This window comes from Alligator sinensis, unplaced genomic scaffold (genome assembly GCF_000455745.1).
Source record: "Alligator sinensis unplaced genomic scaffold, ASM45574v1 scaffold785_1, whole genome shotgun sequence".
NCBI classification, from domain to species: domain Eukaryota; kingdom Metazoa; phylum Chordata; order Crocodylia; family Alligatoridae; genus Alligator; species Alligator sinensis.
In genome coordinates this window covers 365,273-374,511 of record NW_005842544.1, presented here as the reverse complement: position 1 = coordinate 374,511, position 9,239 = coordinate 365,273, and positions in this window count along the sequence as shown.

The window sequence follows — 9,239 nt, the reverse complement described above, 5'->3', positions numbered from 1 at the left end:
AAAAATGTACATTCCAGCAGCGGAGTCTTTACCACTAGTGACTGATGAACCATGGCAAAGGTGGTGATGTCTCAGCTGCCTATGTAGCAGAGTTGGACATTCCAAGGAACTAACGAAGAAGTGGGGCTATACCATTAGTTTAACTACCTGTAACTGTGGCACTGAGCCTCAGACTATGCAACAACTGATGCAATCCCTGCTGCTCAAAGGCACGTGTACAATGAAAGATCTTGCAACAAAGATCAATAAATAAACACAGTCATGTGTAACAAAATAGTAAAATGTGGTGTAAAGACATGAGAAGAAAACCTGAGAAATACACCATATGTTTGCATGTATCCCTGATATCTGCCTGTCAGGGATACATGAAAAACCTACTTTCTTTCTTTCATATGGGTTTAGAAGCAAAAGCTGTCATCACAGTTTTAATTCAAAATTCTCCAACCAGACCAGTGCCTTGCTGGAAAGCAAGTGTAACTCCAGGTTGTTACCTTCAAACTTGTACCTCGCACAGGATGTTATTCTGTGCTCCATGTTTTGGTCATGGTTTCCACAGTTGCAGTCAGGTAAGGTTTTTAGTAGGACTGTGTGAGTCTTTGGATCCTGCTTTGGATCCGGTGCCGCTTTGGACACTTTGGCACCCAAAGTGGCACACCCAGATTGAAGCATGGGCTCAGTAAAGTTATCCGAAGCAGGTCAGAGCATGCGAAGTGCTTTGGATCCACTTCGGACCCACTTCGGACAGCTTGTTTGACACTTAGAAGAGGAAGGGAGAGTGGGGAGGGAGGGAGAGTGGGAGGAAGGGGGAGCAGGGGGAAGACTGACATCTGTAGGTACCTTTCCAATGGCAGTGTCTGTGGGGTGGGACTAGAAACAGCATAAAAGCCTCTGTTTTGAGGCGTTCTGTACCTTTTTGCAGCTTGTTCCCTGTCAGGAACTTTGTGAGAGAGGAACGCTCAGATTGAGACATTGCGGCTTGCTCTAGCTCACTACTAGTTGAATTTGCCTGCTCCTTTTTCTTGTTACAAAGGAGTGGGTAGGATTTAACTTAGCTTAGTTTAGCTTAGCTTAGCTTAGTTTAGCTATTCTATTACATTATTATTAGTATTACGATTCATTTTATTTCTTTGAATTTATATTTGCTTTTTATTTTTTTTGGAAACTTTACAAAAAGAAAGGAGTGTTTTCCCTGCCAGTGTGATCTATCACTGTGCAGGTAGGCACAGTTTGCTTGCACGCACACACGCACACACGCAGATACACAGACAGAAACAATATAGAGAAAAATCAAATATTCATAGCAGAAGAAGACAGACAGTACACAATTTTTACATAACCCTTAACACTGAAGCAAACATTCAAAAAAGAGGCCAGTGCACGCATGCAACAGAGGGAATAAAATGTACAATACAAAAGGATTCACACACACACACACACAGACCTTTTGCAGCACAGGAGAGATCAATATGAAGCGTGCTGGAAAGGCAGGTGCCAGGTCTTCTAGCGGGGGAGGGAGAGGGGGTAAGGGGAGAGCAAGACCTGCAAGGCCCCCCCATCCCAAACACAGACTCATTCTATTCCCGAGCAGCCATGACATTATTGCTGCCAATGGAAGCCAGGAGGTGGTAACAGTGTCTGTACCTGGCATCCCTGTACCTGCTCCACCTCCGCTCAGTCCAGAAGTGGGCATCAGCAGTGGAATCACTGCCTCCTTAACCCCAATTTCAGCTCTCAGCATGAGCCTCCCAGTGCCAGAGGAAGAGCTGAAAACAGGGATGCTGAGCACGCTGGCTCAAGCAATTCTGGGGACTTAGGGGGAATCACAGTTTGTGCTCCACACCCCTCAAGATTCCCCTAGACCAGGCTCCACCAACATGCAGCCCACGGGCCACCACCTGGCCCACCAAGCCACTTTCTGAGGCCTGAGGTGCTGCAATAGGAAACGAAAGGAAACACTGTACTTTTGTTTGGGGGGTGGGGGTGCTGTGATACTATTTCCTGTGAGGTCTTTGAATATGGCTCGCCAGCCCACTGGGTGATAAAAAGTTCATGATCTGCCCCACATTCAAAAATGTTGGACACCCCTGCCCTAGACCCAGGTCTCCTCCGGAAAGCAGCACCTCGGAGGAGGCTGAGGTTCTGGAGGCAAGTGGCTCAGCAGAGGCAGCTCCTCCTGCCGTTGAGCCTCAGCCTGCTGACAAGGTAGAATAGGCAGGATCCTTACCCTCAACCCAGAAGCGAGGGACTAATGTAGTGTGGGACCATTTTGAGGTGGCAGATGATCCCAGGTTTGCCATCTGCCAGCACTGCTGAAGGCACATGAGCCGTGGCAAGGATGTGAGACACTTCTCCACCACGGCGATGCTGCTGCATCTGAGGAGGCACCACCCCATTACCCTTCTTCCTGCTCAGCCCAGCACCAGTGTGTGTGCACCAACTGGGAAGTCCCCCACTTGCTCCAAAGCCCTCTTACCCCTAAAGCAGAGGTAGGCCACCCTGGACAGAAAGGGGGGTGGGTTCCCAAGGTAAGCAAGATCTCCCAGAACATTGGGGAAATGCTTCCTCTGGATAGCCAGCCCTTCTCCCTTGTTGAGCGGCCAGGGTTCAGGTGGTTCATCGCACTTCTGGCCCCATTTTACAAAGTGCCCACATGCACCTCCTTTAACAGGGCAGTGGTGCCCTCCCTGTATGAGGCATGCAGGGAATACTTGAGGGAGGAACTGCAAAAGGCAGGGCCGCAGGTAGCCTTGCACTTCACCTATGACATCTGGAGCAGGTGGGTGGCAATCATACCTACCTCTCCCTCACGGGGCCCTGGTGTGCTCAGTCAAGCCATCAGTGGGATCCCACATGCACCTCCTTTAACAGGGCAGTGGTGCCCTCCCTGTATGAGGCATGCAGGGAATACTTGAGGGAGGAACTGCAAAAGGCAGGGCCGCAGGTAGCCTTGCACTTCACCTATGACATCTGGAGCAGGTGGGTGGCAATCATACCTACCTCTCCCTCACGGGGCCCTGGTGTGCTCAGTCAAGCCATCAGTGGGATATACTGCAAGCCAAGGTGCTGGATGAGTCCCACACGGCAAGGGAGATCATGGGGGCCATGAACTGCATGGTGCAGGGGTGGCTCATTGGGCAGGCTGAGCTCACCCGTGGGTCCATGGTCACTGACAACGGGGCCAATACGGTGAAGGCTGTCCAGTGCCAACTTTGTTGGCATCTACTGTGTGGCACACAGGCTGCATCTAATAGTGAGAGATGCCTTGGAGGAGGACAGGGCTGCCAGTGATGGTGCCACCACCAGTACTACTACAAGCCAGCAGATTTTGAAATGCAGGAAGTGGCAGCCTACATTCACCGCAGCATCAAGGGGGGCAAGATACTGTGGGAGAAACAGGCAGAGCTGAGCATCCCACAGCACAGAATCATACAGGATGTGGAGACTCAGTGGAACTCCACATACCTGATGCTCTAAAGGTTGGTGGAGCAAGAGAAGGCCATACATGACATGGCCTTGCTTGGGGAGATTGGGACCAGCACCCCACTGAACAGAGCTGAGTGGGGTACCACCCCAAGATCTTGCTGGTCCTCAAGCCCTTCCTTGAGGCCACCAAGACCCTTAGCACTGGCGATGCCCTCCTCAGCCAGGTGATCACCCTAGTGAGGTAACTAGAGAACCAAATTGAGACGTTCCAGGGGATCAATATTCCTGGCTGGGGCAGGCCGCTGTCACCAGACATGCAGGAACTGGTAAGGAGGCTGAAGAAGGGCATCAGGAGACGGCTGGATCCCTTGTGGTCCACTACAGTCCACATGATGGAGGGCAAGTGTGGCCTGAGGGTGAAGGGGAGCATTGCACTGGCAGCCCCAAATCCCTTGATCACTGGACGCAGGGGCTGGGAAAGAAAGTCAGGGAGGCCAAAGTGCAGAGGAGAGGGGATGTGAAAGAGGGGGATCCACTTTCCCATGCCAGCACTCCTAGCACAAGTGCCAGTGCCAGCACAGGCGTCATCACCAGCACCAGCCAATCTCCTCCACGCCAGCCACTGACGATGTGGGCCATGGGCATGGTTTCAATGCTGGGGTCCAAATGCACCAGACCCCAGCCTTGGGCAGGTAGCATCAAGGCTTCAGTGGCTAGCTATCTCACTGAGGATGTGGAGCCACTAGTCTGCGACCCCTTGGCCTACTGGGCAAACTGCAGCCAGATGTGGCAGGATCTGGCCATGGTTGATTAGCAACACCTGTCCTGTCCACTGACTAGTGTTCCAAGCAAGAGGGTGTTAAGCATTGCTGTGGAAGTTGTGACATCCCACCACACCTGCCTGGATCCTATGTTGGTGGTGCAGCTGGTGTTCCTAAAGGTGAACCTCCCGCTGCTGGGGTTCCCCAAGTTCCACCTGCAGATGGACTGGGTGTCACCCTCCTTTCTCCATCTGCACCAATTTCCTTTGTTGATGTTTTGAAAAGCCAAGTAATGCCCTGCTCTCAGCTGGAGGGGGCACTAACTGCATCCCCAGCCAGCAGGGGAAGAACATGTCCCTGCTGAGCTCATTCCCCTTCCAGGATGAACTTGGAGGTATGGGATTGGGGCTATGGTGAAGAAGGAGGCCCTGGGTCCTGGGCATGACCATTAAAACTGCACCCTGCCATGGTAGGGATGCCTGGTGGGACTGCTGGATGCGCAGCAGCCCCGTAAATGCCAGGACCAATGATCCCCTGGTGAAAGGCAGGTAGGAGGCACCATAACCTCCAGCTAATGCACGCATGAACAAAGTCCTGGATGAGGAACACCCAGACCTGTCACGTCTTTGACAGGCCTGATGCTTGCTGGTTGCAATGCAGTTATGAGACTCCCAGCGAGCTCAGCTTAGCTGCCTGGGATGCCAGCTTTAGGGTTGCAAACCCCTTTGTCAGGCTAAGGAAGTACCTGCAGTTGGTTCTAGATGGAAGGAATAGTAAAGAACCCAGAAGCTGGCCTGGCACACAATACAGGCAAGAAAGCCAGTCAGTGAAAATAGAAATGGAGGCATCGGGGGGAGGGACAGGCAGGGGTGAGGGGTAGTGGGGAAGGGGGATCCCCCCACCCCAGCCTGTCCCTCACCCCCTGACGCCTCCATTTCCATTTTCACTGACTGGCTTTCTTGCCTGCATTGTGCGCCAGGCCAGCTTCTGGCTTCTTTACTATTCCTTCCACCCAGGACCAACTGCGGGTATTTCCTCAGCCTGACAAAGGGGTTTTCAACCCTAAAGCTTCCAAAGATACATTTTTTTAAGTACTCCTTTTTTTTTCATAAAACACATATAGACATAAAAACACAAGATAAGCCATCACACAGCATGAAAAACATCATATGTCCAACACAACACAACACAACACAACACAACACAACACAACACAACACAACACAACACAACACAACACAACACAACACAACACAACACAACACAACACAACACAACACAACACAACACAACACAACACAACACAACACAACACAACACAACACAACACAACACAACACAACACAACACAACACAACACAACACAACACAACACAACACAACACAACACAACACAACACAACACAACACAACACAACACAACACAACACAACACAACACAACACAACACAACACAACACAACACAACACAACACAACACAACACAACACAACACAACACAACACAACACAACACAACACAACACAACACAACACAACACAACACAACACAACACAACACAACACAACACAACACAACACAACACAACACAACACAACACAACACAACACAACACAACACAACACAACACAACACAACACAACACAACACAACACAACACAACACAACACAACACAACACAACACAACATCTTTACTTCTTGCTGTCAATTCCTTTATAAAAAGAAAGGCTCTGTAACAGTTCCATTTGGGTACCTTTAATGCTGCTGCTGATGGTGAGCCAGCTATTTTACCTGTTGTCATGTAAATTGGAGGACTGGACGTGAAGCTGTAGGGGAGGAGGAGGCCTCACTGAGGCACACTGCCATGTTCTGCAGAGGCCCCAGCAGCAGGAAGGGTGCACCTTAACACAAACACAATGTCACCCACCCACATCACAAGTTTTGCCTGTCAGCAGCTTGGGGTGCAGGGCCCCGGATGACAGACTCCTCCAGTGAGACACACACAGCTGGAAGGCTTCATGGCCCAGCAGGGCCCAGCACTCAGGCCTGTACTAGATTTCACCCCCCTGTGCCCCAAGACAGACGCAGTCGCCCAAGCACCCACCCACATGACGAGTTTTGCCTGTCAGCAACTTGGGGTGCAGTTCCCCCCAAACCCCTGTACTGATCTTATTGAAACTTGGCATACTTTGTGGTCTCACCAGGTGCTACCAACTCTGCTGTTTTTAGACTGCTGTGGTGTAAGACATAGACATGAGAGGAGTTTTGCTTTCAAGAATTTGGGGTGCAGTTCCCCCCAAACCCTTGCACCGATCTTCTTGAAACTTGGCAAGCTTTGTGGCCTGAGCAGGGGCCACCACCCCTTCAGTTTTCAGCCCACTGTGCCTTAACACACGCAAGGTCATTTGTGTCATGAATTTTGCCTGTCAGCAGCTTGGGGTGGTTTCCCCCAAACCCTTGCACCGATCTTCTTGAAACTTGGCATACTTTGTGGCTTCACCAGGTGCTACCAACTCTGCTGTTTTCAGTACCCTGTGATGTAACACATAGATGTGATAGGAATTTTGCTTTCAAGAATTTGGAGCGCAATTCCCCCCAAACTCCTGCACCAATCTTGAAACTTGGTACAAGTTTCATCCCTGCAAGGTGCACCTAAATCAGAGCTAAAACAACGAAGTTATAGATATTTAATTGATTCCACAGCTGGATCTCCGAAGCAGCTCCAAAGCTTTGGAGCCACTTCGGCTGTAGCAAAGCAGCAAACCAATCCAGAGCTCTGGATCAGATCATGGCCATCTGAAGTGGCCAGATCTGAAGCTGGATCAGATCACTGCCGACTCGCACAGGCCTAGTTTTTAGGTGCCACTTTTACATCAGGTGGCCACACCGGCCATGTCCAGTGCATATCTTATTAAGGGTTGTCCACATGCTCCATGGAAAGCTGAAGTCCAGTTGTTGCACTGTTAGGTCAGAAACAAGGCATTTCTTTTGGGAAGTGTTTTCTGCACAAGCTTTCCTCCAAGATTATTCATTGTTGTGGTATAGGAGGTGCTCAGTTTGTGTCCAAAATCATTTTCATGAAATCATGTGATGAGTTGGGAGATCTTGATAGTTTCAGTGGATGGGAAGGTCTGAATTACTACTGATACCCATTATTTTTTTGTATGTTACATCCTGTCAAATAGAGGGAGGAGTAATGTTTGAAAGTACTGGTATCCATTGCAATGGAGTTCATATCAAAGTTCCAGAGATACTCCTTATTACTGAATAGAGTTGTGTGTCAATGAGTTTGGTATGTTGACTTGAGGCCTAGACAGGTGCCCAGCACTCAGCTGTTGAGAAGACCAGGGCTATAGAAGAAGTGCAGAGGATGGCAGCTTTTGCACCCCAGCTTTTGCTGACAAGCTTTTGGATGATGTTCACTCATGGTTTTGTTTTCATGGCAGTCTTTTGGAGGTGATAAGGGTAAGTTAGGGAGCGGTCAAGGGTCACCGCAAAGTTGGTAGGAGCCGAGTTGTGACAAACTTTTTCTCCACACAAGGTGACATTGGGAATGTTATGTGCCTTGTGATTGTCAAGGTGGAATGCAGAGACAATGGACTTGGTTGGATTTGGTCATAGTCTCCAGTTACGAAAGTATTCAGCCATTATTGAATAATCAGAGTTCAGTGTGGCTTCAATATCTAGACAAGATTTTGCCTGTAGGGACAAAGCAATATTGTCAGCATAGATAAATTTCTACACTGATGTATAGGGCATATCACTTATGTAGATGTTCAAAAGTATTGGTGCCAGAACACTACCCTGCAGGAGGCCATTGTTAAGTATTCTTGGAGTGCTGATCTTATCTCATCTTCATCTTTCTGTTGTTCATCAAAGTCCACAGCAGCCAGAGTAATTTGGCACATGGCAGTAGCAAGGACAGCTTGAGCATCAGTCCGTGTTTCCACACAGTACCATAGGTCAAGGAAAGATCTAGGAAGGTGACCCCGGTCTTGAGCTTGTAGTGAAAACCAGTCTCGGTGTTTGCAGTGATGGCAAGGAGTTGTTTTCAGCAGCTATGATGGTGTCTAAAGCCAGCTTGGACTTGGAGTAGTAATAGGTTGATGATGGCTTAGAAGGAATTCTTAGAAGGATGTACAGCTCCAGGACCTTACAGGTTGTTCAGAGCAAAGAGATGGGTCTATAGCTCCCAGGGTCATACACCAGCTTTCTTGCTTTTGACAGGGCTATCACCATTGCCTCACACCAGATTTGTGGAATATAGCCATCTCGATCACAGTTGAAAAGAGAGCCGGAAGCCATTGTTTTGAAGAAATGGTGGTGGAATACCATCTTTCCCAGCAGCTTTGCCATTTTTTATGGATGCTAGGCCAGCATCCAGTTCCACAAGAGTGAAATGGTCTGACAGTCCAAAGGACATTGGAAAATTTGCCATTGTCTCTCTGAATTTTTTCTTAACCTTCTCTTAAATAAATCTGACTGTGACTTTTGAGGATTGGAAGATACATAACTAAGAGATAAGGATAGCTATGTTGTGGCTCTATTTTAAAAGAATTTAAAAAGAAAAAAGTGAGTCTGGTTGTGTCGTGTAATCCTACCATTACCAATATGTTGAGTATACAGCAATGGAGTCCATGGAGGTAAAATAGGCCCAAACATATAAGGGGTATTCAGAAAGTTGCAAAACCACCCACTGACTGCATGGTTGCCCCGATCATGCCAAATTATGCATTGCTAGTTTAGTGAAGTGTCTAAAACATTCAAGGTTAAGGCCATAGTTATTATGGGCTGGGTCATAGGTGGCTTGGCCTAATGTTCTGTCCACCAAGAGGTGCCTAGGGGGCCAGGGGCTAGGACAGAATCCTGGAGCTAAATGACCATGCCCATAAGAAAATCCTAATGTAGCATCTACAACACAAGCCATGATTAGGATCTGGAAGGTCAGAACCTGAGCTACTGACCCTGAGGGAAAATCCACAGGTCAAAGTCCAAACACCGAGCCAGGCCAGGGATCAAGAACCACAACACAGATGCATAAGGAAATCCCAAGT